The sequence below is a fragment of the Kogia breviceps genome, chromosome 8 (genome assembly GCF_026419965.1).
Source record: "Kogia breviceps isolate mKogBre1 chromosome 8, mKogBre1 haplotype 1, whole genome shotgun sequence".
Classification (NCBI taxonomy): domain Eukaryota; kingdom Metazoa; phylum Chordata; class Mammalia; order Artiodactyla; family Physeteridae; genus Kogia; species Kogia breviceps.
The window spans coordinates 90187269-90210676 of record NC_081317.1 but is presented as its reverse complement, the minus strand read 5'-3'; the positions used below and the strand labels follow the sequence as shown (position 1 = coordinate 90210676).

Genomic DNA, 23408 nt, shown 5'->3' with positions numbered 1-23408 from the left:
CCGGGCACCGCCCTGCACGCTCAGAGACGCGTGGTTCCGCCCCCAGCAGGCACCGCCCCGCTCTTTCCCTGAGCTCTGAGCGCCATCCCCGCCCACTCTTCGCCACGCCCCTCCGCGCGGAGAGGCGTGGTCTCCATCCACACCCTGTCCCGCTCCCTCCTCCGCCGGCCTCTCCAAGGCGCAGCACCTGATTGGCCCAGCACTCGGCCTGCGCATTTCAGGATGTGTACCTGTAGAGTGAGCAGGGCACGCAAGTCTTGCCTAAACGTTGTGTGGGGTTTCTTCCTCAGCCCTGTCTAGGAAGGGTATGGTTTGTCTCTACTACGGTGTAAATATGTCTTACTAAGATCTGAAAGTCCGAGTTCAAATTTAGAATTCTCTGATAGGCAATCCTTGAGCTCCAGCTAAATGTGGCGACTCGCAGAGAACAGCAATTCTCCAGGACCTCCTTCCACACACCTGGACATCAGTCCTTAAGCCCCAAAACTTGGTCCACAATCCTGTAAACAGCAACATGATCAGTTCTCGGGTCTAGACGTACATACTGTGGCTCAATCAACCCTCCGAGGATGGACCAGGGGGAGAGGCCCAGCAGGCTCAAGGATTCTGGGGTGAACTAGAAGGGAAACCTAATCTGATGGGCATGTCCTTTCATCCCTGTGGATTCGACCCTCCCTCCTGCATGGGGAGTTATTAGAACAAAAGGAGGGTCAAAGCAGGGCCTGCAGGGCCTTTGAGCATGGACCCAAGCCAGGGCCCCTTTTGCCCAGTCAAAGGCAAATACTGTTGAAGGGAAAGAACCGTGTTGACTAATCTCTGTTCTCCAAATTGCCTTCTTTCGAGACTCATCCTCTCCCCCACACATACCTCCAAAATGATCCGAATAACCTTAACACCTGAGCTCCCCTTTGCCTGAGCACGTCACTTTTCTAATTACTCAATCTCAAACTTACAAAAACATTGCAAGTACAGTGCAAAGAACTTTTTTTGCTCTGAACTTTTTTTTAATAGAAATCCATTTTTAATTATTTTATTTTTGGCTGCATTGGGTCTTTGTTGCTACACGGGCTTTCTCTAGTTGTGGCAAGCGGGGCCTACTCTTTGTTGTGGTGCACGGGCTTCTCATTGAGGTGGCTGCTCTTGTCGTGCAGCATGGGCTGTAGGCACACGGGCTTCAGTAGTTGTGGCACATGGGCTCAGTAGTTGTGGCTCGCAGGCTCCAGAGAGAAGGCTCAGTAGTTGTGGCACACAGGCTCAACTGCTCCGTGGCATGTGGGATCTTCCTGGACCATGTCTCAAACCCATGTCCCCTGCATTGGCAGGCAGATTCTTAACCACTGCCCCACCAGGGAAGCCCTGCCCTGAACTTTTTTGAATGAGTTACCAACCTGATGCCCCATCACCCCTGAAAATCATGTATAGTATTTCCTACAGACAGGAACATCCCTAAATAGCTACAATACATCCATCAAAATCAGGAAATTAACATTGCTGCATTACTACCATATAATCATCGTGCCCCATTTAAATTCACCGACTGTCCCAGTAATGTTTTTATAGCAAAAGATCTTGTCCAGAACCACATGTTGCATTTAGCTGTCATAGCTCTGTAGTCTCCTTCAACCCAGAACAGTTCTTCACTGACTTTGAATTTTAAATTTTAAAGTTTATAGGCCAGTTATTTTGTAGAATGTCCCTCAATCTGGCTTTATCTAATGTTTTCAAGTGATTAGTCTCAGTTTATGCATCTTTGGCAGGAATATTACAGATATGACGCTGTTCTCATTGTATCATGTCAGGTGGTAGACAATTTCGATTTGTCCCATTACTGGCTATAGTAACTTTGATCACTTTATTAAAGTGGTATTAACCAGGCTTCTCCACTGTAAAGTTTATTCTTTTCCCTTTGTAATTAATAAGCATTTTGTGGGCAGGTACATATAGACTTAGAAAGTATCCTGTTCATCACACTTCCTACTTATTTATTTATTTATATCAGTATGGACTTGTGGATTCCTATTTTACTCAATAGAATCGAATCTGCTACTATCTTCATTTAGTTTTAAGTTCAAATTTTCCCAGATTGGGCCAGTGGGAACCCCATAAGCTGGTTTCTGAGTTCTTTTAACATTTTCATATCAGTTTTTTGAACATCTTTGCTTTCTGGCACAAGATATTTCAGTTGACCCTGTACTTTCCCTGCCTCAGCCCTGAAATCACACATTTCTCCAAGTTCTGGTTTCTTTTGGTAGGGAATGGTATTTAGAGACCAAGATCTATGTGTTAGGTATGGTCTGCTTTGGGGATGTCACTCCTCCCAGGCCTGAATTAACTGAATTAGGGAATATATGTAGACACAATTTTACAACTAAAAGTGATTTATTTCTAAATCTATATATATTGGAAACAATAAGTCCAACTCTAATTCCAGTCCATCACCACAAGGTTCATTCTGGTTTTCTTCCCCCACCCCCATATTTATAACTTCTTTCTCTGACAGTGGGAAACCTGGTTCCAATTAGCTTTAATATATTTACTTATTTGATCAGTTCGCCTGTAAGTAACACATCTCCCATCACCATCAGCCGACATGAAGGCTCTTCTTATCCCATTCAGGCTCCCATATTGAACCAAGCCCAAGCCCCTACATGGATGCTGTATTAGTTAGGGTTCTCCAGAGAAACAGATCGAGAGAGAGAGAGAGAGAGACAGAGAGACAGAGAGACAGAGAGAGACTGATTGATTATTATGAGGAATTGGCTCACAGGATTATGGAGGCTGAAAGTTTCTACAGTCTGCCATCTGTAAACTGGCAGGAAAGCTGGTGGTGTAGTCTGAAGGCCTGAGAACCAGGGATGCTGACAGTGTAACTCCAAGACCTGAGGGCCAGAGAAGATAAGATGAGATGTCCCAGCTCACAGATGAGGAAAGAAAAACATGGGCAAATTCCTTTTCCCTCCACCTTTTGTTCTATTAAGGCCCTCAACAGATTGGATGATGCCCATCCACTTTGGGGAGGGCAATCTACTTTACTGAGTCCACTGATTAAAATGCTAATCTTATCTGGAAACACCCTCACAGACACACCCAGAAATAATATTTAATCTGGGCACCCTGAAGCCCATCAAGTTGACACATAAAATTAACCATCCCAGATGCCCTCCTTACTCTGCTCAGGCTCTGACAACCCTCACAAGGTTGCCTCCTGCCCAGATGCCCGTCTCACCTAGCTTAAGCTCAGACACTATATCAGGCCACCCTTTCCACACGGATAAACTTCTCATCCTGCTTGGACTCCAGTACTCTTGCTCTAGGCCACTGCAGGCTCCCCTTCCCCTCTGAGTGAAAGACTACCCACCAAATGGCTTTCAGATTGAATTGCTCAGGAAGGGAAAAGGAAGAAGGAAAAAAAATCTTAATTGTCTAACTATTTGCCTGTCTCCCCCATTGGAGACAGACTCATTTGGGGTTAAACAATAAACAGATTTGTTTGTTTTGTTCACTGCCATATCTTCAGCTCCAGGAGCAGTGCCTGGCACATAGTAGACCCTCAATAAATGTTGAATGAATGAGTGACAAGGCAAGGAATGAGTCTGAACCATCACAAATCCTAGGAGCCTAGCGTAGGGACTGGAGCTCAAAGACACTAAAGTTGCTTAAATTTAACTAGCATTGAGTTTACAAATAGCAGATTCTCTGTAAACATTGGTTTGTTGAATGAAAACAGGAACACTTATTAACGAGTGACAGGGGACTTCCTTGGTGGTCCAGTGGGTAAGACTCCACACTCCCAGTGCAGACGGCCCAGGTTCGAACCCTGGTGGCTGAACTAGATCCCGCACGCATGCTGCAATTAAGACCCAGCGCAGCCTAAAAAGATAATTTTTTAAAATATTTTTTTTAAAAGCTAACGAGTGACATAGAAGACAGAAGTGGATACAAAGAATCAATTATAGTTCTTGAGAGAAGTGTCCTGGCCCCTCCTGATATAGGGTCATATTATATGTCCCTTGCTACTCAAAGTGTATGATCTTTGGGCCAAGAGCATCAACATCACCTGGGAACTCATTAGCACTGCAGAATCTCCTGCCCTATCAAATCTTCTGAATCAGAATCTGCACTTTAACAAGATGCCTAGATAACTAATGCACCCTTCAAGTTTGTGGAGCACTGCTGTACAAGAACGTTTCTCTTTATTTTATTATTATTATTTTTTAAACATCTTTATTGGAGTATAACTGTTTTACAATAGTGTGTTAGTTTTTCCTTTACAACAAAGTGAATCAGTTATACATATACATGTTCCCATATCTCTTCCCTCTTGCATCACCCTCTCTCCCCCGCTCCCTATCCCACCCCTCTAGGTGGTCACAAAGCACAGAGGTGATCTCCCTGTGCTACGTGGCAGCTTCCCACTAGCTATCTAATTTACATTTGGTAGTGTATATATGTCCCTGCCACTCTCCCACTTCATCACAGCCCACCCTTCCCCCTCCCCATATCCTCAAGTCCATGCTCTAGTAAGTCTGTGTTTTATTCCTGTCCTACCACTAATCTCTTCATGACATTTTTTTCCCCTTAGAGTCCATATATATGTGTTAGCATATGGTATTTGTTTTTCTCCTTCTGACTTACTTCACTCTGTATGACAGACTCCAGGTCCATCCACCTCATTATAAATAACTCAGTTTCATTTCTTTTTATGGCTGAGTAATATTCCATTGTATATATGTGCCACATCTTCTTTATCCATTCATCTGTTGATGGAAAGAACGTTTCTCTTTAAAGGCACATCTTTACCAGTCAAAGTCTGTGAAAGCTCTCAGAATTTTCAGCTTTACAGGTGAGTGGAAGAGTGAAGACTATGACACATGGTTTGAGAGCAAAGGCTCCCAGAATTACCACAGGCAAGAATTCAATGTGACAGACATTCTGTCAGGAGAAGGAAAGTATTAATGGCAAGGTGATTGGGAAGGGGACTGTAGTATACCCCTATATTGTTTACCTATTTAACAATTATTCTACATACAAAGACACCATATACATATACATACATGCATACATAACTGGGATGGGGCAAGAGGGAGGGAGCCCTACTCAGGCAGTGACGAAAATGCCAAAAGCTATAGTGACCTCTTCTAAATTAGAGTCAGGGGTAATCACAGGCAGAATTTACCACAAAATGTTTGTTTATAAATTTAGTTTGGAAATTTGGAGACTTCTGGAATTCTCTCTTAGCATTATTTTTCAGAGGAAGAAAACGATTTTTTTAAAGTAAGGAATTGGAGGGTTCGGGTGGGGTCAGGCAGAGTCCTCCTTTCCTGGGGTAATATCTCCATCTGCTGGCGTCTCCGGATATCACTAGCAAAGACGTGAAGGCAGGTCAGGTCATTTGCTGTAACTCACATAGAGCTCTCAAAACTGTATCTTCTGCCTCTCTGCCTCTCTTTTTTATTCCTTTGTCTCTTTTTCTGTGTTTGTCTCCCTCTCCTGCTCTTCCCTCTCTTCCCCTTCCTCTTTATATTCCTGATGCAGACTCTGCTTGCATACCTATAGACATGGATGACTTATTCCTTATAAAGCAGACTTTTCACCTTGGACACATTTTTCCTTACACAAAGCTGAATCTGCCTTTTGTAGCTTCCCTTGTAGCTCCAGTTCTGCTCTCTAGGACCACACAGAGCATGACCAACTCCTCTGCCCTGAATCCTTCAAAAGCCTGAATATTCTGATCATGCTTTCCATTTATCTGCCCCTCTCCTTCTCAGCAACTCCCCCCAACCCCTTGATTTTTTCCCACACCAAAGTTTCTAGGTCTCTCCTCATCCTGGTTACCACTGCTGGACACACACCAATATCTCTGTATCCTTCTCGCACTGTGGGACCCCACACAGATCAATACTTTAGCTCTGGACACACACCAATATCTCTGTATCCTTCTCGCAGTGTGGGACCCCACACAGATCAATACTTTAGCTCTGGACTGGGTAACACAGAACAGAAAGGATCCATCACCTCCCTTGTGCTATTTGCCATGCCTCTCCTGATGAAACCAATAAGTGCTTTTATTCTAAGCATCTATACTGTTTGGTTAACTTATTTAGGTTAACAATAAACAAAAATTCTTGACTTCGCTTCTGCTAAGTCACATCATCCCTGCAATTTTTTAAAAACAAAGATTCAGACCTTAAATGAAGGCCTGTTAAATTTAATTGTGTTAGATTCAGCCTGTTCAGATATTTTAATTTTCCCCAATAACATTTATTAATTTAAAAAAATTATCAAACAAATACATATTTGATGTCCAATATTGAGGAAAACACAGAAAAATATAAAGAATGCAATTATACTGACCCATGGTCCCTTCCCCATCTGAAGGCAAACATTGTTAACATGTTTTTATTATTTTCTACATTTTCTCTGCACATATGTATATTTATATAACTGGTATAATATTGTATTCAATTTTGTATCCTCCTTTTAGAAATTTAACATTATCTTGTAAGCATTTTCTCAAATCTCACATGATTGTATATTGAATGTTGTCACAGAGTTTATGTATCCAATCCTCTAGTAGAACACTTAAGCTGTTCCCAATTTTTTCACTGTTATGTGGAACATTTCAGTGAATTTTTAAAGCATAAAACTGCTTTTTTGGATGGATTCCTTTGGATGGAGTCCTAAGACTTGCATTAATGAATCAAAGACCATGAACATTTAAAAAAAGATTCTTAACACACCCTGCCAAATTTTTCTCCAGAATATTTTCAGATCTTTTAAAAATCCTGATTCTAACGCTATCCAAGGCACTTTGGAAGATATAAGAATGAAAATACACTATCCTTGCCCTCAGGAATTAACTTCTTAGGAGGAACACAAAAATGGAAAAAAGCATGCTCGAGGTAGATACTGTTAAGTCTCTACAATTTCTCTTCAGTTCTGTCAGTTTTATTGCCTTTATTTGTTTCTCTCACTGTTGTGGCCTCTCCCGTTGCGGAGCACAGGCTTCGGACGCGCAGGCTCAGCGGCCATGGCTCACGGGCTCAGCCGCTCCGCGGCATGTGGGATCTTCCCGGACCGGGACACGAACCCGTGTCCCCTGCATCGGCAGGCGGGCTCTCAACCACTGCGCCACCAGGGAAGCCCTGTCCTCTCTTCTTGATGGATTAACACTTTTATCATTGGAATTCTCCTCTATCTCCTATAATAGACCTTGTCCTGAAGTCCACTTTAGCTGATATTAGTAATACTTCACTGTATGAATATAACCACATTTACTTATCCACTCCTCCATTGATAGACATGTGGGCCGCTGTCATGTTTTAGATATTACGAACAATGCTGCTATGAACATGGGTGTACAAATATCTCTTTGAGATGCCGCTTTCAAGAATTTTTGGTATATATCCAGATGTGGACTTGCTAGATCACATGGTAATTCCATTTTTAATTTCTTGAGGAACCACCTTACTTTTTTCCATAGCAGCTGTACAATGTTAAATTACTACCAACAGTGCACAAGGGTTCCAATTTCTCCACATTCTTGCCAACACTTGTTATTTTTTTTTTTTTTTTTTGCGGTATGCGGGCCTCTCACTGTTGTGGCCTCTCCCGTTGCGGAGCACAGGCTCCGGACGCACAGGCTCAGCGGCCATGGCTCACGGGCTTAGTTGCTCCGCGGCATGTGGGATCTTCCCGGACCAGGGCACGAACCCGTGTCTCCTGCATCGGCAGGCGGATTCTCAACCACTGCGCCACCAGGGAAGCCCAACACTTGTTATTTTTAATTTTTTTGATAGTAGCCATCCTAATGGGTATGAGGTGGTGTTTTGTAGTTTTGATTTGCATTTCCCTAATGATCAGAGATGTTGAGCATCTTTTCATGTGCTTATTGGCCATTTGTATATCTTCATTGGAGGGATATACATTCAACTCCTTTGCCCATTTTTGAGTTATGTCTTTTGGTTTTTTTGGTTGTTGAGTTTTACTTCTCTCTATATATTGGATATTAATCCGTTATCAGATATATGATTTGCAAATATTTTCTCCCATTCTATGGGCTGCCTTTTTACTCAGTTGATTTTGTCTTTTGATGCACAATATTTTAAAATTTTCATGAAGGTCCAGTTTTGACTATTTTTTCTTTTGCTATCTCTGCCTTTGGTGACATAGCCAAGAAATTATTGCCAAATCCAATGTCATGAAGCTTTTATCCTATGTTTTCTTCTAAGAGTTTTATAGTTTTGGGTCTCACATTCAGGTCTTTGATCCATTTTGAGTTTTTTGTATGTGGTGTTAAGTAAGGGTCCAATTTAATTATTTTACTTGTGGATATTCAGTTTTCCCAGCACCACTTGTTGAATAGACTGAACTTTCCCCATTAAATGGTCTTGGCATCCTTCTCAAAAATCATTTGACCATTTGTATATGCAACGGTTTATTTCTGGGCTCCCTGTTTCATTCCATTAGTCTATATGTTAGTCTTTATGATAGTACCACAGTTTTGATTACTGTGACTTTCTGGTAAGTTTTGAAATCAGGAAATATGAGACCTCCAGCTTTGTTCTTTTTCAAGATAGTTTTGTCTATTGGGGATCCCTTGAGATTTCATATGAATTTTAGGATGGGTTTTTCTATTTTGGCAAAACATCGTTGAGAGTTTTTATAGAGATTGCATTCAATCTATAGATTGCTTTGGGTAGCATTGACATCCTAATAATATTAAATTAAGTCTTCCAATCTATGAACATGGAATGTGTTTCCATTAATTCTTCTTTCAGTAACATTTTGTAATTTTCTTTGTACCAGTCTTTTGGTTAATTCCAAAGTATTTTATTCTTTTAGATGCTATTGTAAATGTCATTTTCATAATTTCCTTTTGAGATTGTTCATTGTTAGTGTATAGAAATGCAACTAATTTCTGTGTGTTGACTTTGTATCTTGGTACTTTGCTGAATTAATTTATTAGCTCTAACAGTTGTGTGTGTGTGTAGGATTCTCTACATATCAGAATATATCATGTGCAGAGATAATATTACCTCTTCCTTTCCAAGTTGGATGACTTTTGTTTCTTTTTCTGCCTAATTGCTCTATCTAGACATTCTAGCATTATGTTGAATAGAAGTTGTGAAAGTAGGCAGCTATGTGTTGTTCCTGATCTCAGAGGAAAGGCTTCAAGTCTTTCACCAATGTGTATGTTTGCTGTGGGTCATCATATATGGTTTTTATTATGCTGAAGTAGTTTCCTTCTATTCCTAGTTTGTTAAGTGTTTTTAAAAGAGTGTTGAATTCCGTTGAATGCTTTGTGTGCATCATTTGAGATGATCATGTGATGTATTACACTGATCAATTTTCACATATTGAACTATCCTTGCATTCCAGGAGTAAATGTGACCTGGCCATGGTGTATAACCCTTTTGATATGCTGCTAAATTTAGTTTGCTAATATTTTATTGTGAGTTTTTGCATTAATGTTCATAAGGGATATGGATCTGTAGTTTTCTGGTAGTGTCATTGTCTGGCTTTCATATCAGGGTAATGCTGGCTTCATAGGATAAGTTAGAAAGTGTTCCCTCCTCTTCAATCTTTTGGAAAAGTTTGAGATGGATTAATATTCATTCTTTAAGTGTTTGGTAGAATTCACCAGTGAAAATATCAGGTCCAGGGCTTTTATTCATCAGGAGATTTTTTTTATTACAGATTTAATCTCCTTACTAGTTATAACTATTTTCTATAACTAGTCAAAGTCAGATTTTCTATTTATTTGTGATTTGGTCTTGATTGGTTTTGTGTTTCTAGGGGTTTGTCCATTTCATCTAGGCTATCCAATTTGTTGACATATAATTGTCCAGAATACCCTCTTATAATTATTTTTATTTCTACAGAATTGGTAATAATATCCTCATTTTCATTTCTGATTTTAATAATTTGCATCTTATCTTTTTTCTTAGTCCATCTAGCTGATGGTTTGTCAATTTTGTTCATCTTTTCAAAGAACCGCTTTTCTGTTTCATTAATTATCTCTATTGTTTTTCTATTCTCTATTTTACTTATATCTGCTCTAACCTTTACTATTTTTTCTTTTGGCATCTTTGAGTCTAGTTTATTCTTTTTTCTTCCAGTTTTTAAATTGTGAAGTTAGTTTGTTGATTTGAGATCTTTCTTGGGTTTTAATGTAAGAATTTATAGCTATAAATTTCCCTCTTAGCACTGTTTTGCTGTGTCCCTTAAGTTTTGGTCTGCTGTGTTTTCATTTCCAATAATCTCTAAGTATTTTCTGATTTCCTTTGTAACTTCTAATTTGAGCCATTGGTCATTTAAGAGTCTGTTGATTAATTCCCACAAATTTGTGAATTTTCCAGTTTTACTTCTGTTACTGATTTCTAACTTTGTACGATATCTTTTAAAATCTATTGAGAAAATACTTTGTGCGATACCTTGTAAAATCTATTGAGATTTAATTTGTGGCCTAACATGTGGTCTATCCTGGAAAATGTCCCAGGTGCACTTAAGAAGAATGTGTACGCTGTTTTTGTTGGGTAGAGTGTTTTGTATACGTCTATTAGCTCTAGTTGGTTAATTGTGTTAAGTCCTCTATTCCCTTACTTAGCTCTGTCTGGTTGTTCTATCCATTATTGTGAATGGGATATTGAAATCTCCAACTATTATTGTTGAACTCTCTATCTCTCTTTTCAATTCCGTTAATTCTTGCTTCAAAATCCCCGGAAGACACATCAGGTGGTGGTGATTGGGGGAGTTTGCAACAATGGTGGATGAGGTACAATAACAATGGCTGGCTTCCTACCTCTTCATCTGCACCTCTATGATCAAAAGCAGCAATCAGTGAGCCCCAATATTTGGAGGATGGGGTCCTTTTTGCCCACTTTGGCCCTCACAAACTGGTGCAAGGTTCTTCAGGAACCTGTGCACAGCTGTCTGCCACATGACTGAGAGGTAGGGGATGGGTAGCTCTTACTGAGCTAAGAGCTGACTTGACCCAAACCAACTGCAATTTACCATGCAAGCCTCCCCCTAGAAGTTACAAACCTTCAGTAGACTCCAGAGTTCTGAAATAGTTACATCAAACAGATTCTGCCAGTGTAATTATTGTCTGGGTGGGAAGACACACTCTTGGTGCTTCCTACTCTCCCATCTTCCCAAAATTCCTCCCCCACCCCGTCTTTTTTTTAACATAATAAAGCATTATGAAATATATTTATAATGGTGAGGGCTATGGCTGCCTTGCTAATTTTTCCCAGATTTTTCCTGGCTATTCTTGCAATATTATCCTCTCATGAATAGAATCAGTGTCTAGTTTCCAAAAGTATCTTTTTTTGTTGTTGTTGTTGCTTTGATTTTGTATTAGCTATAGGGTGATCTTTATTTGCCATTTCCCCTCAAATTAGGGAAAGATTATGCTTAAGAGAAGTGAGATGGTTCTATTCATTCTGGTTTTTGACTATTAGGTTTGTATGTTAGTTTCTATTTGTTTTTTTACCATCTTTATTGGAGTATAATTGCTTCACAATGGTGTGTTAGTTTCTGCTTTATAACCAAGTGAATCAGCTATACATATACATATATCCCCATATCTCCTCCCTCTTGCGTTTCCCTCCCACCCCTCTAGGTGGTCACAAAGTACCAAGCTGATCTCCCCACGCTATGCGGCTGCTTCCCACTAGCTATCTATTTTACATTTAGTAGTATATATAAGTCCATGCCACTCTCTCACTTCACCCCAGCTTATCCTTCCCCCTCCCCATGTCCTCAAGTCCATTCTCTACATCTGTGTCTTTATTCCTGTCCTGCCCCTAGGCTCTTCAAAACCTTTTGTTTATTTTTAGATTCCATATACATGTGTTAAGCATACGGTATTTGTTTTTCTCTTTCTGACTTACTTCACTCCGTATGACAGATTCTAGGTCCATCCACCTCACTACAAATAACTCAATTTCATTTCTTTTTATGGCTGAGTAATATTCCATTGTATATATGTACCACATCTTTATCCATTCATCTGTCAATGGACACAGTTTGGCTTCCATGTCCTGGCTATTGTAAACAGAGCTTCAATGAACATTGTGATACATGACTCTTTTTGAATTATGGTTTTCTCAGGGTATATGCCCAGTAGTGGGATTGCTGGGTCTTATAGTAGTTCTATTTTTAGGTTTTTGGGTTTTTTTTTTGCATTACGTGGGCCTCTCACTGTTGCAGCCTGTCCTGTTGTGGAGCACAGGCTCCAGACGTGCAGGCCCAGCGGCCATGGCTCATGGGCCCAGCCGCTCCGCGGCATGTGGATTCTCCCGGACGGGGGCACAAACCTGCGTCCCCTGCATCGGCAGGCAGACTCTAAACCACTGTGCCACCAGGGAAGCCCCTATTTTTAGTTGTTTAAGGAACCTCCATACTGTTCTCCATAGTGGCTGTATCAATTTACATTCCCACCAACAGCGCAAGCCAAAAGTACCTTAGTGATACTTTTATTGGGAAATTTATAGCTTAATTTAGGAATAATTTTGTCAATGAGTTGAAAACTCAACCTAATAATCCTGGTTTTCATATATACTACTAAAATAATAAAGGTTATTATAAAAATTAAATTAATACAGAAGTATGTAAAGGCTAAAAATTAAGAAGGCCCTCTTAAAATATTTCCTTATCATCACCCCCTCCCAACTTCCCTTCACTGAGGCAATTTTTACAGTTTGATAGTATCCTTTCATACTTAGCCATACATTTACAAGCTTTTATGTGTACATCCACACGCAGGGTTTTACTGGTTTTGTTTTGCATGTATATGGGATCATTAGTAATAAAGAAGCCATAATACATACTCAGTGTATATCAATGTATTATAATCCTCTATGGATGCACATTCACATTGTTTCTTTTTTTTCTTCCACTAATAAAGCTTGATCAAAGTCTCGTGCATACTTTTCCACATTTGTTTAAGTAGAATTTCTAGAAAGGAATTGCCAGCGAGAAGGTAATGAATGCATAATTTAAAAATTTGAAGATACCAAGTTCTCTTCAGAGAACAGCAGTGATACTCCCAACAACGATATAGGATGGGACTTTTTTCACGCACTCTCCTAAGTACTGAACGTACAAATCTTTTTAATTTTTGCCACTCTGTATATATGAGATAACATCTAGCTCACAGTATGTCTGTAAGGGTCACATATGTTAAAGGACCTCTAACGTTGCCTGGCTTACTGTCAGTATTCCGTTTTTTTTTTTTTTTAAGCAGCCCAATCTGATAGTAAAATACGTGCAAGGGCAATAAGATGTCAGGGAATCTTAATGAACACAATTTACCATCAGATTTCGTTGAGACTGTAAAGAAAAAAACCCCCAACCCCAATATTGCAAGGACAACATTTCCAACGTGTATGGTCTGAAGGGCTGGATCAGCTCTAATGATAACTGGGTGTTGAGTTCTGAAGAAGTGGGGTGTCCCCTTTTAAAAATAGTCTTCCCCCCCAAGCCATCCCCCTAAAAAAAAAAGAACCGAACTGCGTTCCCCAGCCTGCCTTTGTCTCCGGAGCCACGCAGAGCTCCCGACAGCTCCCGCGCGGAAGGCCCCTTACGGACTTCCTTGTCTCCTCTTCACCTGGGGAAGGTGGGCTTCTTTCTGCCGTTGGAGGCGCCGGGGCCGGTGTACCTAAGGGTTCAGGCTCTCCGTCCGAGCGTGCACCTGGGAGCCCGGGAGTCGCACGGACCTTGCTCTTTTCTGACATTGTCCCACCTAAGTCCGCGACTCTTCCACGTTTCCAATTCTGTTCATTGGAAGACTGGTCCTGGAGACCGCACGCTTATTTGACCTGCGGCACGGAATGCGGAGCGAAGTGCCAGACTTCTCAGGCCCCAGCCCTTGGAGACACCGCCACCGGGACTGGACGTGGAGCGGTGTCGGACCCAACTGCCGTCAGATGGATGGCATTTTCGGTTCAGCGTCTTTAGCCTGGATTTTGACTTAATTCAACCTAAACAGCGTCTTGGAATTTTATTTTTTTCCAAAGCCTACGAGGTGCGTACTCAACCTCGGATCCGGCGACTGTGTGGGTCCCGCGAAGGGAATTCGCATTGGAGAGGGAGCCCGGTGTCACCTAAAGAGGGAGCCGGGCGCCGTGAGGGTGGGGAAATCCTTCAGGTCCAGCCAGCGGTGGGACACACTACCTCGCGGGCTCGCCTCACACCTGGCTCAGACCTTAGGCAGTCGTAGCTGTGACTGGCGGACTGAGGCGGAAAACCCGCTGGCCTCCACCACGGCGGGTCTGGATTGGCTTCGGACACAGTCGCTTTTCTGTAGTCCAAACCTAGAGCCGCTTAGTGATAAATCCCGCCTTAAAAGGCGTTTGATAACAGTTTTACGTCTTGTAAGGCATACGGTGATTGGTTGCAGGGCTCACGGATTCGCTCGGTAGTAAACACAGCAAGGCTCCTGGGACCGCGGATTGGTCAGTGTTCCCGGGGCCGAGTAAATTCCGCCGGATTCCGCGCGCCGGCTGGCGGCACATCTACCCTGGCCCCGCCCCTTCCGCTTCTGATTGGTTGTAGCGCGCCCGGAGGGGAGGAGGAAAGCCGCGGAGTAGGCGATCTCGTGTTGCGTCACTTCCGTTTACTGTGGGCAGCTGCCGCGGTATTTTGAGTGCGGCGGCGAACGGGCTGAAGGAGCAGGGGGACGAGAGGCGGGGTGGGCGGAAGGGGGAGGAAATCCCATCACGGGCGCCAGCCTGGACGTTCCCGCCTCCTCCAACACTGTCGGGTCCGATCGGAGAAGGGTCACCGCCTCCTCCAGCGAGAAGGGGGGCGGAGTCCAGCTCAGGTGAGGCAACCCTGTCAGCGCGAGCCGTGGTGGCGCGCGCGGGCGCGCTCACGTGGAGACTGTTGGGCTCTGGGGGAGCTGGGTGGGCGGCGCGAGCAGGGTCTCGTCCAGGCGTCGGGGCGTGCGCAGACGCGTACCGGTTCCCCTCCATCCCCCCATCCCCGCCTACCTTGTCCGTCTTTCTGAGGTGGTATTGTTACCCTCGGAACGGAGGGGCCAGGCGGGTGGAAGGCGTGTTCTTCTGCGCAGGCGTCCCCGTGTCCCGACGCCAGGCTGTCTGTCCAGCCGGTGGGGCGGGGTCTCTTGCCCCCTCGGATCTGCGGGCCGGCGACGTTGGTTACTGGGATCGGGTGGGGAAGGCTTCGGACCAACAGCCTGGCGGGGTGAATAGAGGATCTGCGGGATGGGGTCGGCTGGCTCTCTCGCCCCCATCCTGGGTCTCTTTGAGCGACGAGGTTTCATTTACACCAGAGCAAGGCCGAGGCGGTCTGGAATCGGGAACCGGAGGCTGACCCTTGGAGGGGTGGAGCCAGTGTTTTGGAATGCCCCAACCTATCAGAGGACTGCAGTGTTTATAGGCTATTATTGAATGGCCTTTGCTTCCAGGCTTCGTGCTAGGAGCAGTGGGGGATGCAGTGGTAAGAACAGCCTTCCGCCCTCCTCCCCTTGTTTAGAGGACACGCAGATTTATAAAATACTAACCTTAGGCAGTGAGTTAAGGGGGGTCGAAGGTTAGTTTTTCTTCTCTTCCAAAAAAGACGTTTGTTATTAAGTCAGTGTGCATTCTAGCATCGTGGAGGGTACTGTGGAAGCTAATTTCTGAATAGGACACAAATCCTAAATATTTAGTTTGGAGGAAAAATTTTATGTAAAGGCGCAGTGAAATTTTTTTAATTAATTAATTTTTTAAATTTATTTTTGGCTGCATTGGGTCTTCGTTGCTGCGCGTGGGCTTTCTCTAGTTGCGGCGAGCGAGGGCTACTCTTTGTTGCAGTGCGCGGGCTTCTCATTGCTGTGGCTTCTCTTGTTGCAGAGCATGGGCTCTAGGCGCGCAGACTTCAGTAGTTGTGGCACGTGGGCTCAGTAGTTGTGGCTCACGGGCTGTAGAGCGCAGGCTCAGTAGTTGTGGCACAGGAGCTTAGTTGCTCTGCGGTATGTGGGATCTTCCTGGACCAGGGCTCGAACCCGTGTCCCCTGCATTGGCAGGCGGTTTCTTAACCACTGTGCCATCAAGGAAGCCCCCCAGTGAAATCTTGAGTACTAAGTAGTATGGTTGGGTTCTGGTTAATTTTAATGAATGGAAGTAAGAAACCCTTCACCTTCAAGAATTGAAGCAGAAATATTTCCGAAATATGTTCATACACTTTTCAGTTGTAGTAGGTAGAAGATATTACATACATTAGGATCTTTCTTTAGAGGTTGAAGAGAATGCTGTGCCTTAGACATCACTGATGATTTGTTGTCCTTGTAGGGGCTGTTGTGCCTTACATAATTTTAAAAAGGTGGGCTGGGTGCTTCACCGTTTTCTGGAGAAAGTACATTCAGTGTTGTGATTTTGGTGGTGAGGTTGATAAGCTAAAAGATTAGCGGCGGGGGGAAAAAGACCAGGTGGGGAGAGGAGAGAGAGAATTTTAGAGAAAAGCCCCTAAACCAGGGAAGGCCTCTTACTATTACTTTAGTCCCCTCTGGAAATCCCAGGAAACTTGGGAAGACTGGCCTCACCACCACTGTCGGCTTGGTGACCTGCCAGGTAAGACTAACTGGAGAGTCCTGAAGTCAGCATGTTTTCTTGATTTGCTTTTTCTCTCTTAAAAGTTGTGTCAAAACATGGTATAGTTAGCTGGGGATACTGGCAAGCTGTATTCTGCCTGTTTGAGGTGTCTAGCAAAATTCTGAAAGAGATAAGATTTGGAAGAAAAGCATCTTAGAGTGGGGTGTTTTCCTAAGCTTAGGGGTCAGTGCTCTCAAAACAGACTTTGTCGTAAGACTATCTTGGATACAAAACGCATGTAAATGTTTAGTATTTAAAGTATTTAGCATGAATTATGTTGAATTGGAGTTCTTTCACGTGGGTAAGACTTAAAAATAGCTTGTGTACAATGAGAAATGACAGTTTGCTGTAGTGCTGACACAGAATCTTGAATCTGCCTCAGTTTCTCCTTGGAAAGGGAAAAGAAAAACCCAAGGTATTGATTCCATGTTAGTCTTCAACTTTTATTTTTTTAATATAAACTTGTTGTAAACAAATACTTTTCCTGTTTGTCAGTTTTAAGCATGAGTTCTCTTTTACTGTACTTAACATTTCTCAAATATGGATGTTGTCTAGTAGTAGAGCCACATTTTGTTAGTGTATGCACCTTTTGTCTAAGTATGAGGTGAACTCATGCTAAAAGACCAGCTGTTTCTGAGTGAACTATTGTTCTTACAGTTGTTTTCATCATTGTCATTACTGAATAGTGGCTTTTAATCTCCAGATTCCAATTTTGGGAGGTGCCTTTCATTTGATTAATTATACATCTATTTACTAAAAGCTTTGATTTATCTTTCTGACAGCTCAGATTAGGAATTGTGTTGGAGTACTGACATTTTATTTTAATATAGATTACTGTTTTAGTATCTAAGATTATTTTATCTGTAGATAATTTTCCTTGTGATATTCTAACATATTTGAATGATATATTTAAGGTTCCAGTATTTCCTTGATTCTAAACCACATTTTGTTCACATTTTAATCTTGAGGACAGGATGCCATAAGTAAGCTTATACCATAGCTTAATTGGCATTGTTTCCCCCCCCCATGTTACATGAGATAATGTTGCACTTGATAATCACTGGCATCTTAGATTTAATGAAACTGGGTACAATTAAAAGACTTTTGTATCCAACTAATTCGTTGTTAATTGTAAGCGATTAATTTTCCAAATCTGCACTCTGAAGAAAGTTTGGTATTGAAAGGAATCCTATTGGAATTAATATTTTTTCCTTATTCAGAGGGGAATTAACGAACTGTTTTGTTTCTTTGACAAATTTTAAAGGATGATTGAGTGCTGGGTCTGCTTTTTGGAAACTGTACTTGGTGTTTTGTTACTTTGTATACTTGATAACAGTTTACAAATGCTTTATTTCCAGCTTCTTAAGTTTAAAATGATTAGGGTGAATTGTTCCCCCGTTTCTTCTGTACATGATATTGTTAACTTGGTGTAATTGATTTTTCAGTACATCTAAATTAGTTATAATTTAAAATCTACTCAGCTGTCTTCCTCTAAAAATATAAGACCTTCAATTTTGAAGGTCTTTGAAATACAAGTCCTTCTGTTTTAGTCTACAGAGAGGATTTGAGGAAGGAGGACAGGGAGAAGAAAACCCAATGTTTTGGGGTTCAGTTTTGAGAGGAATATACAGATGGTACAAATATCTAAACACATGTAGTAACATACACTGTATTTTATTTTGAGTAGAATGTCAAAAGCAACTCAGCAGGTGAAGTATCAGTCACTTGCTGAATACTATTGATTTGATAAATGATTCAGAAGTGAAGGAATATACTCCTTTGAAAGTAAATTAGGTATAAGAAATGAATTAAATCCATTTTTCATCTTCTCTCCTGGATAGGCACCATCAATAATTGTGTCTCCAGTGCTTCAGCATGGCTTTCTTCTTGATAGAAGTTTAATTTTTTTCCTTAAGAAATACGTATCTTGATCTGTCAGGGGTGCAAGGCAATAAAAGCTATTTTTTAAAATTGCTGAAAAGGTTGTGTGTGGTGGAGGCAACTGGGATGGGTGTCAGGCAGCGTTTACTAAATAATAGAGGGAAAATATATTTAGACTTTTAAAACGTGTTAAAATATAGTCTCAAATATATAAACAGCTAAAAGAAGCCATTAATGGCTGGTTTCTATAGATTTTTGGGTACCTTTGTGAAGTTTGTATGCTCTTTAGAGCGTTAAGTGGCTATAGATGTTCTTTTATCTGGACAATCAGCTGGCTGGCTAGTCATTTTAAGTTTTAGGAAAATGTAGTACCTGAGACAGGGAAATTTCTAGAACAGTTACAGTGCAAGTGTAAAGTTCTAAATAGGATAAAGCAGTGAAGTTTCTCATAAATTATTTTGAAGTTGAAGTGCAGTGCTGTCAGACTCTCATGTAAGTGACTGTCTTAGGCATGCCCATCTATGAGACAGCATTCTGCTGGTGGGCCACCACCTTGGCTGACCACCTCCCTGACACTTTTGGGCAGACCAAGATCTTCCCCTTATTACAGGTGATTCTGCCACCAGGAATGCATTCTGTCACCCCGCCCCTCTTTTCCCCAAGGCTCTGCTCCCTGATTCTTGTTTGGCACCAGCCTCATGGAAGGCAGGGTTGGGAGGAGCCAGGGGTAAGGAGCTGTGGGAGGAGAAGGCAAAGCTTATCTTACATCCTGCTGACCTTCTAAACTGGGGTCTGTTAGCACTGGTGAAGCCTTGGCAGTGTGGTCTGTGGTGGTGGTGGCGTGTGGCATTGGTAATAAGGGAGGATTTGAGGAAGAAAAGAGATGAAAAGCCCCTCCTGCCAGCTCTTTCAGAATCCTTGCTCTAATTTTCACTCCCTTAGCTGTTATTTTACACACCTGTCTTTTCACTCAGTTCCAATCCTTGACCCTGACCCTGCTTTTCAGCTTCATCCCCCTTACTCCCTCCAATTGCCTAATCGTCATTCCTAGCCTTTGCTCACACTAGTGATTGCTTACTGTCTCTCCACTGAATATCCTGTCATCAGCCACCGGGCCCATGTCTTCCTGGGGGCTACTCCCATTACTGCAAAGTGAAGTTTTGTGGATGGACCTAGGATCATGTCTCTTATCCTTCACTTGCTGTACTAGTTGGGTGATGTTGGCCCTAGGCATGGGGAAGACAGTCACTACTTGATCATCATCCATAAGAGAGAATATATGTAAAATACCTACAGGACCTTGCTCTTAGTAGGCATTCGACCTTTTCATCCAACTAATCGAAGTATAGTGGTAAGTGTGGTGCAATGTTACTTACACTGCCACAGGTGCTTTGACCTGTTTGCTAACATAGTAACAGGTTAAAGGCATACTTTGTGAGTGGTCTTGGAAAGTAATATTGCTGAGAAAATGCTAAGTGATTTATTTTGCAAACTTGAGTAGCACAGTATATGTATAAATCAAAGGCTGCCTTTACACTAAAGTCCCATTTATCCTGTATTTTTAAAGAATGAGATTGCAGAGAATTCCCTGGCAATCCAGTGTTTAGGACTCCATGCTTTCACTGCCAAGGGCCCAGGTTCGGTCCCTGGTTGGGAAACTAAAATTCTGCAAGCCATGCAGTGCGGCCAAAAACAAACAAAAAACAACCACCCCCCGAAACCGAAACAAAACAAAACAAAAAAGAGATTCCACATACATGCACTTTCTAAATATGTGAAAATTTAGGGCTAATAGCCCCAGTACGTGCTGCTGGGCCGCTTTTCTCCCTTAGTGGGTCAGCTGTCTCTTTTTGCAGTTTAATTAATTAATTTAAAAAATAATTATTAAAAAAAAAGACTATGTGAGGGCTTGAGGTACTTTCCTATGAGGAAATCTTTTATACATAGGTTTTGACCTTTATTTTGGATATTCTGAGACTTTTTCTTTCTGGCTTTTGGCTGATTGTAGGGATAGTTGTGACTCTCAGAAAAATGACTGTTGGGTAATATGGTGTTACATTTCACCTAAATACAAAATTCATTCAAGATAATTTACTGAGTTGTATATCAGGCACTTTGGAAGAGAGAGAGAAATTATAGTCCCTGGAGTCAACAGGAAGTTTTAGTAGAAGCATTTTGACTTTGCACTAGAGTATAAGTAGGGCACTAATAACTTTTCTTATTCAAACTGAATTATGAAGTTTTAGGTCAGCTAATCCCTAGGAATTTTTAAAAAGAAATTTATTTATTTATTTATTTTTGGCTGTGTTGGGTCTTCATTGCTATGCACGGGCTTTCTCTAGTTGTGGCGAGCGGGCTTCTCATTGCTGTGGCTTCTCTTGTTGTGGAGCATGGGCTCTAGGTGTGTGGGCTTCAGTAGTTGTGGCACGCGGGCTCAGTAGTTGTGGCTCGTGGGCTCTAGAGCACAGGCTCTGTAGCTGTGGCACACAGGCTTAGTTGCTCCATGGCATATGGGATCTTCCTGGACCAGGGCTCAAACTCGTGTCCCCTGCATTGGCAGGTGGATTCTTAACCACTGCACCACCAGGGAAGTCCAGCCCTAGGAATTTTGAACTGGAAAACAAACTGGTAAAGTGGGAGAGCTGGAGGGTAGGGTGAGATGGTAAGGGCTTCTGGCATTATTAGCTTGACATCCCCAGTCATGCTCACTTTTTTTTTTTTTTTTTTTTTTTTTTGGCGGTACGCGGGCCTCTCACTGCTGTGGCCTCTCCCATTGCGGAGCACAGGCTCCGGACGCGCAGGCTCAGCGGCCATGGCTCACGGGCCCAGCCGCTCCGCGGCACATGGGATCTTCCCGGACCAGGGCACGAACCCGTGTCCCCTGCATCGGCAGGCAGACTCTCAACCACTGCGCCACCAGGGAAGCCCATGCTCACTTTTAGTCATTGATGGATTTCCTTTTTTTTTTTTAAGATTTATTATTTATTTATTTTTGGCTGTCTCGGGTCTTAGTTGTGGCATTCAGGATCTTTCATTGAGGCACGTGGGCTTCTCTCTAGTTGTGGCATGTGTGTTTTCTTTCTCTAGTTGTGGCGTGCAGGCTCCAGGGCGCCATTGGCTCTGTAGTTCTGGTGCGCAGGTTCCAGATCACGTGGGCTCTCTAGTTGAGGTGCTTGAGCTCAATAGTTGTGGCCCGTGGGCTTAGTTGCCTCGCAGCATGTGGGATCTTAGTTCCCTGACCAGGGATCAAACCCGTGTCCCCTGCATTGTAAGGCAGATTCTTTACCGTGGACCACCAGGGAAGTCCTGATTTCCTTTTTAATACACTTAATCTGTCCAATTTCTGAGCTGCGCTGACACAGCAGAACCAGAGAGACTATAAAATTAGTCATGCTGACAGATGTGGTAGCTGGGGTTAACCTTAGGTACCTGTGTGCCTACCTAGTCCCACTTAGTTGGTCAGACCAGAATATGGATGAATGTTCTAGGACTCCAGGACTTGGAACCCCATCAAAAATCCTAGCCTGCTTGACTGGGACCTTGCCTAGTTTTGTTCTCTTACATTTATTTTCACTTATGTCGTCTCTACAAGTGGAGCAAAAGTTCTGTTTAGTTATTTTTCTGCTAGGGTTTTATCTAGATTAGGGATATTGAACGTTAAGAGTTCTTAGAATGTTAAGATGCTTCTTGCAGGTGTAGCCTTGCAGGTCCTGCCTGGCAGACCAGCAGCAAATCACTTGATATGTTGTAGATGATGTTTGAGTATAGGTATACATTTCTTTATGAACTAAGGATATTATTGAAAAGCTGGCTTCTTCCCCTAGAACACAAATGAACTTTTTTATTAGTCTAAGTAAAGCACTATTAGGAAAGTAAATCTATTGAGAAAACAGTCAACTCTTGATTATTCATGTTAATGTAATAAGCAGTGGTATAAGTGTATTTTCTTAATTATATTTAGTTTGGAAATTTCTAAAACTCTGTTCCTGCATAACAAATATTGTAGTGTACACTTGCTTTGGGTCAGACAGAGTTACAAATTGATAGATTACTTGCTGTATATCCTCCTGCCATATAGACTCATAGTCACATTTTGAAATCTTTTAAAGAGACCTGGGGCTTCCCTGGTGGCTAAGTGGTTAAGAATCTGCCTGCCAATGCAAGGGACACGGGTTCGAGCCCTGGTCCGGGAAGATCCTACATGCCGCGGAGCAACTAAGCCCGTGTGCCACAACTACTGAGCCCATGAGCCACAACTGCTGAAGCCCGTGTGCCTAGAGCCTGAGCTCTGCAACAAGAGAAGCCACTGCAATGAGAAGCCCACGCCCCGCAACAAAGAGTTGCGCCCACCCGCTGCAACTAGAGAAAGCCCGCGTGCAGCAACGAAGACCCAACGCAGCCAAAAATAAATAAATAAAAAATTTTAAAAATTATTAAAAAAAAAAAAAAAGAGAGAGAGACCTGAAGCTTTTTTCCTTGGTTTGAAGGCTTCAGACAGGAGGCTTTTGGTAAAACACTTATCTTCTCAGCATGAGCTCTTTTATAGCTTTTAGACTGGATCTCTGAGTTTGCTAGAGATGCTTGTGAGTTTTGAATAACCATGATCTTGATTCATAATTCGCTTCCATCACAATGGAGAGTAACACATTTCATACCTCTCAAACTAACTGATTTTTTAAAATACCCTTTCTAAGATACAAAACTGTTTCAAGATAGCCATGTTGTTTAGATTTTTTAAAGATTGCTATTTGAACTTCACTGTGTGACAGAGATCCAGCATGAACCAGGTTAAAGTAAAAGGGGAATTCATTGGCTCATGAAATAGAAAGTCCTAGGGTCATGCTAACTACAGTCATGGCTGGATCCCAGGGTCTTGATGTCATCAGGACATTGTCTTTGGTATTGCTTCCTTCTTTGTTGGCTTCA

At 42.3% G+C, this 23408-nt stretch overlaps 1 protein-coding gene across 7 annotated transcripts in view; it reads left to right on the top strand.

Annotated features, from left to right (window-relative positions):
• Positions 1-14616: 14616 nt before the first annotated feature.
• Positions 14617-23408, top strand: part of ZBTB5 (zinc finger and BTB domain containing 5) — a 22555-nt gene continuing 13763 nt past the window's right edge. For 2 of the 7 annotated variants that reach the window (XM_059073242.2, XM_067039703.1), the window contains exon 1: positions 14617-14830. The gene's annotated coding sequence lies outside the window, so the exon portion shown is untranslated. Of the gene's footprint in view, positions 14831-16431; positions 16581-23408 lie in introns of those variants that run through there. The other 5 variants (XM_059073241.2, XM_059073239.2, XM_067039702.1 and 2 more) reach the window with 5 other exon arrangements.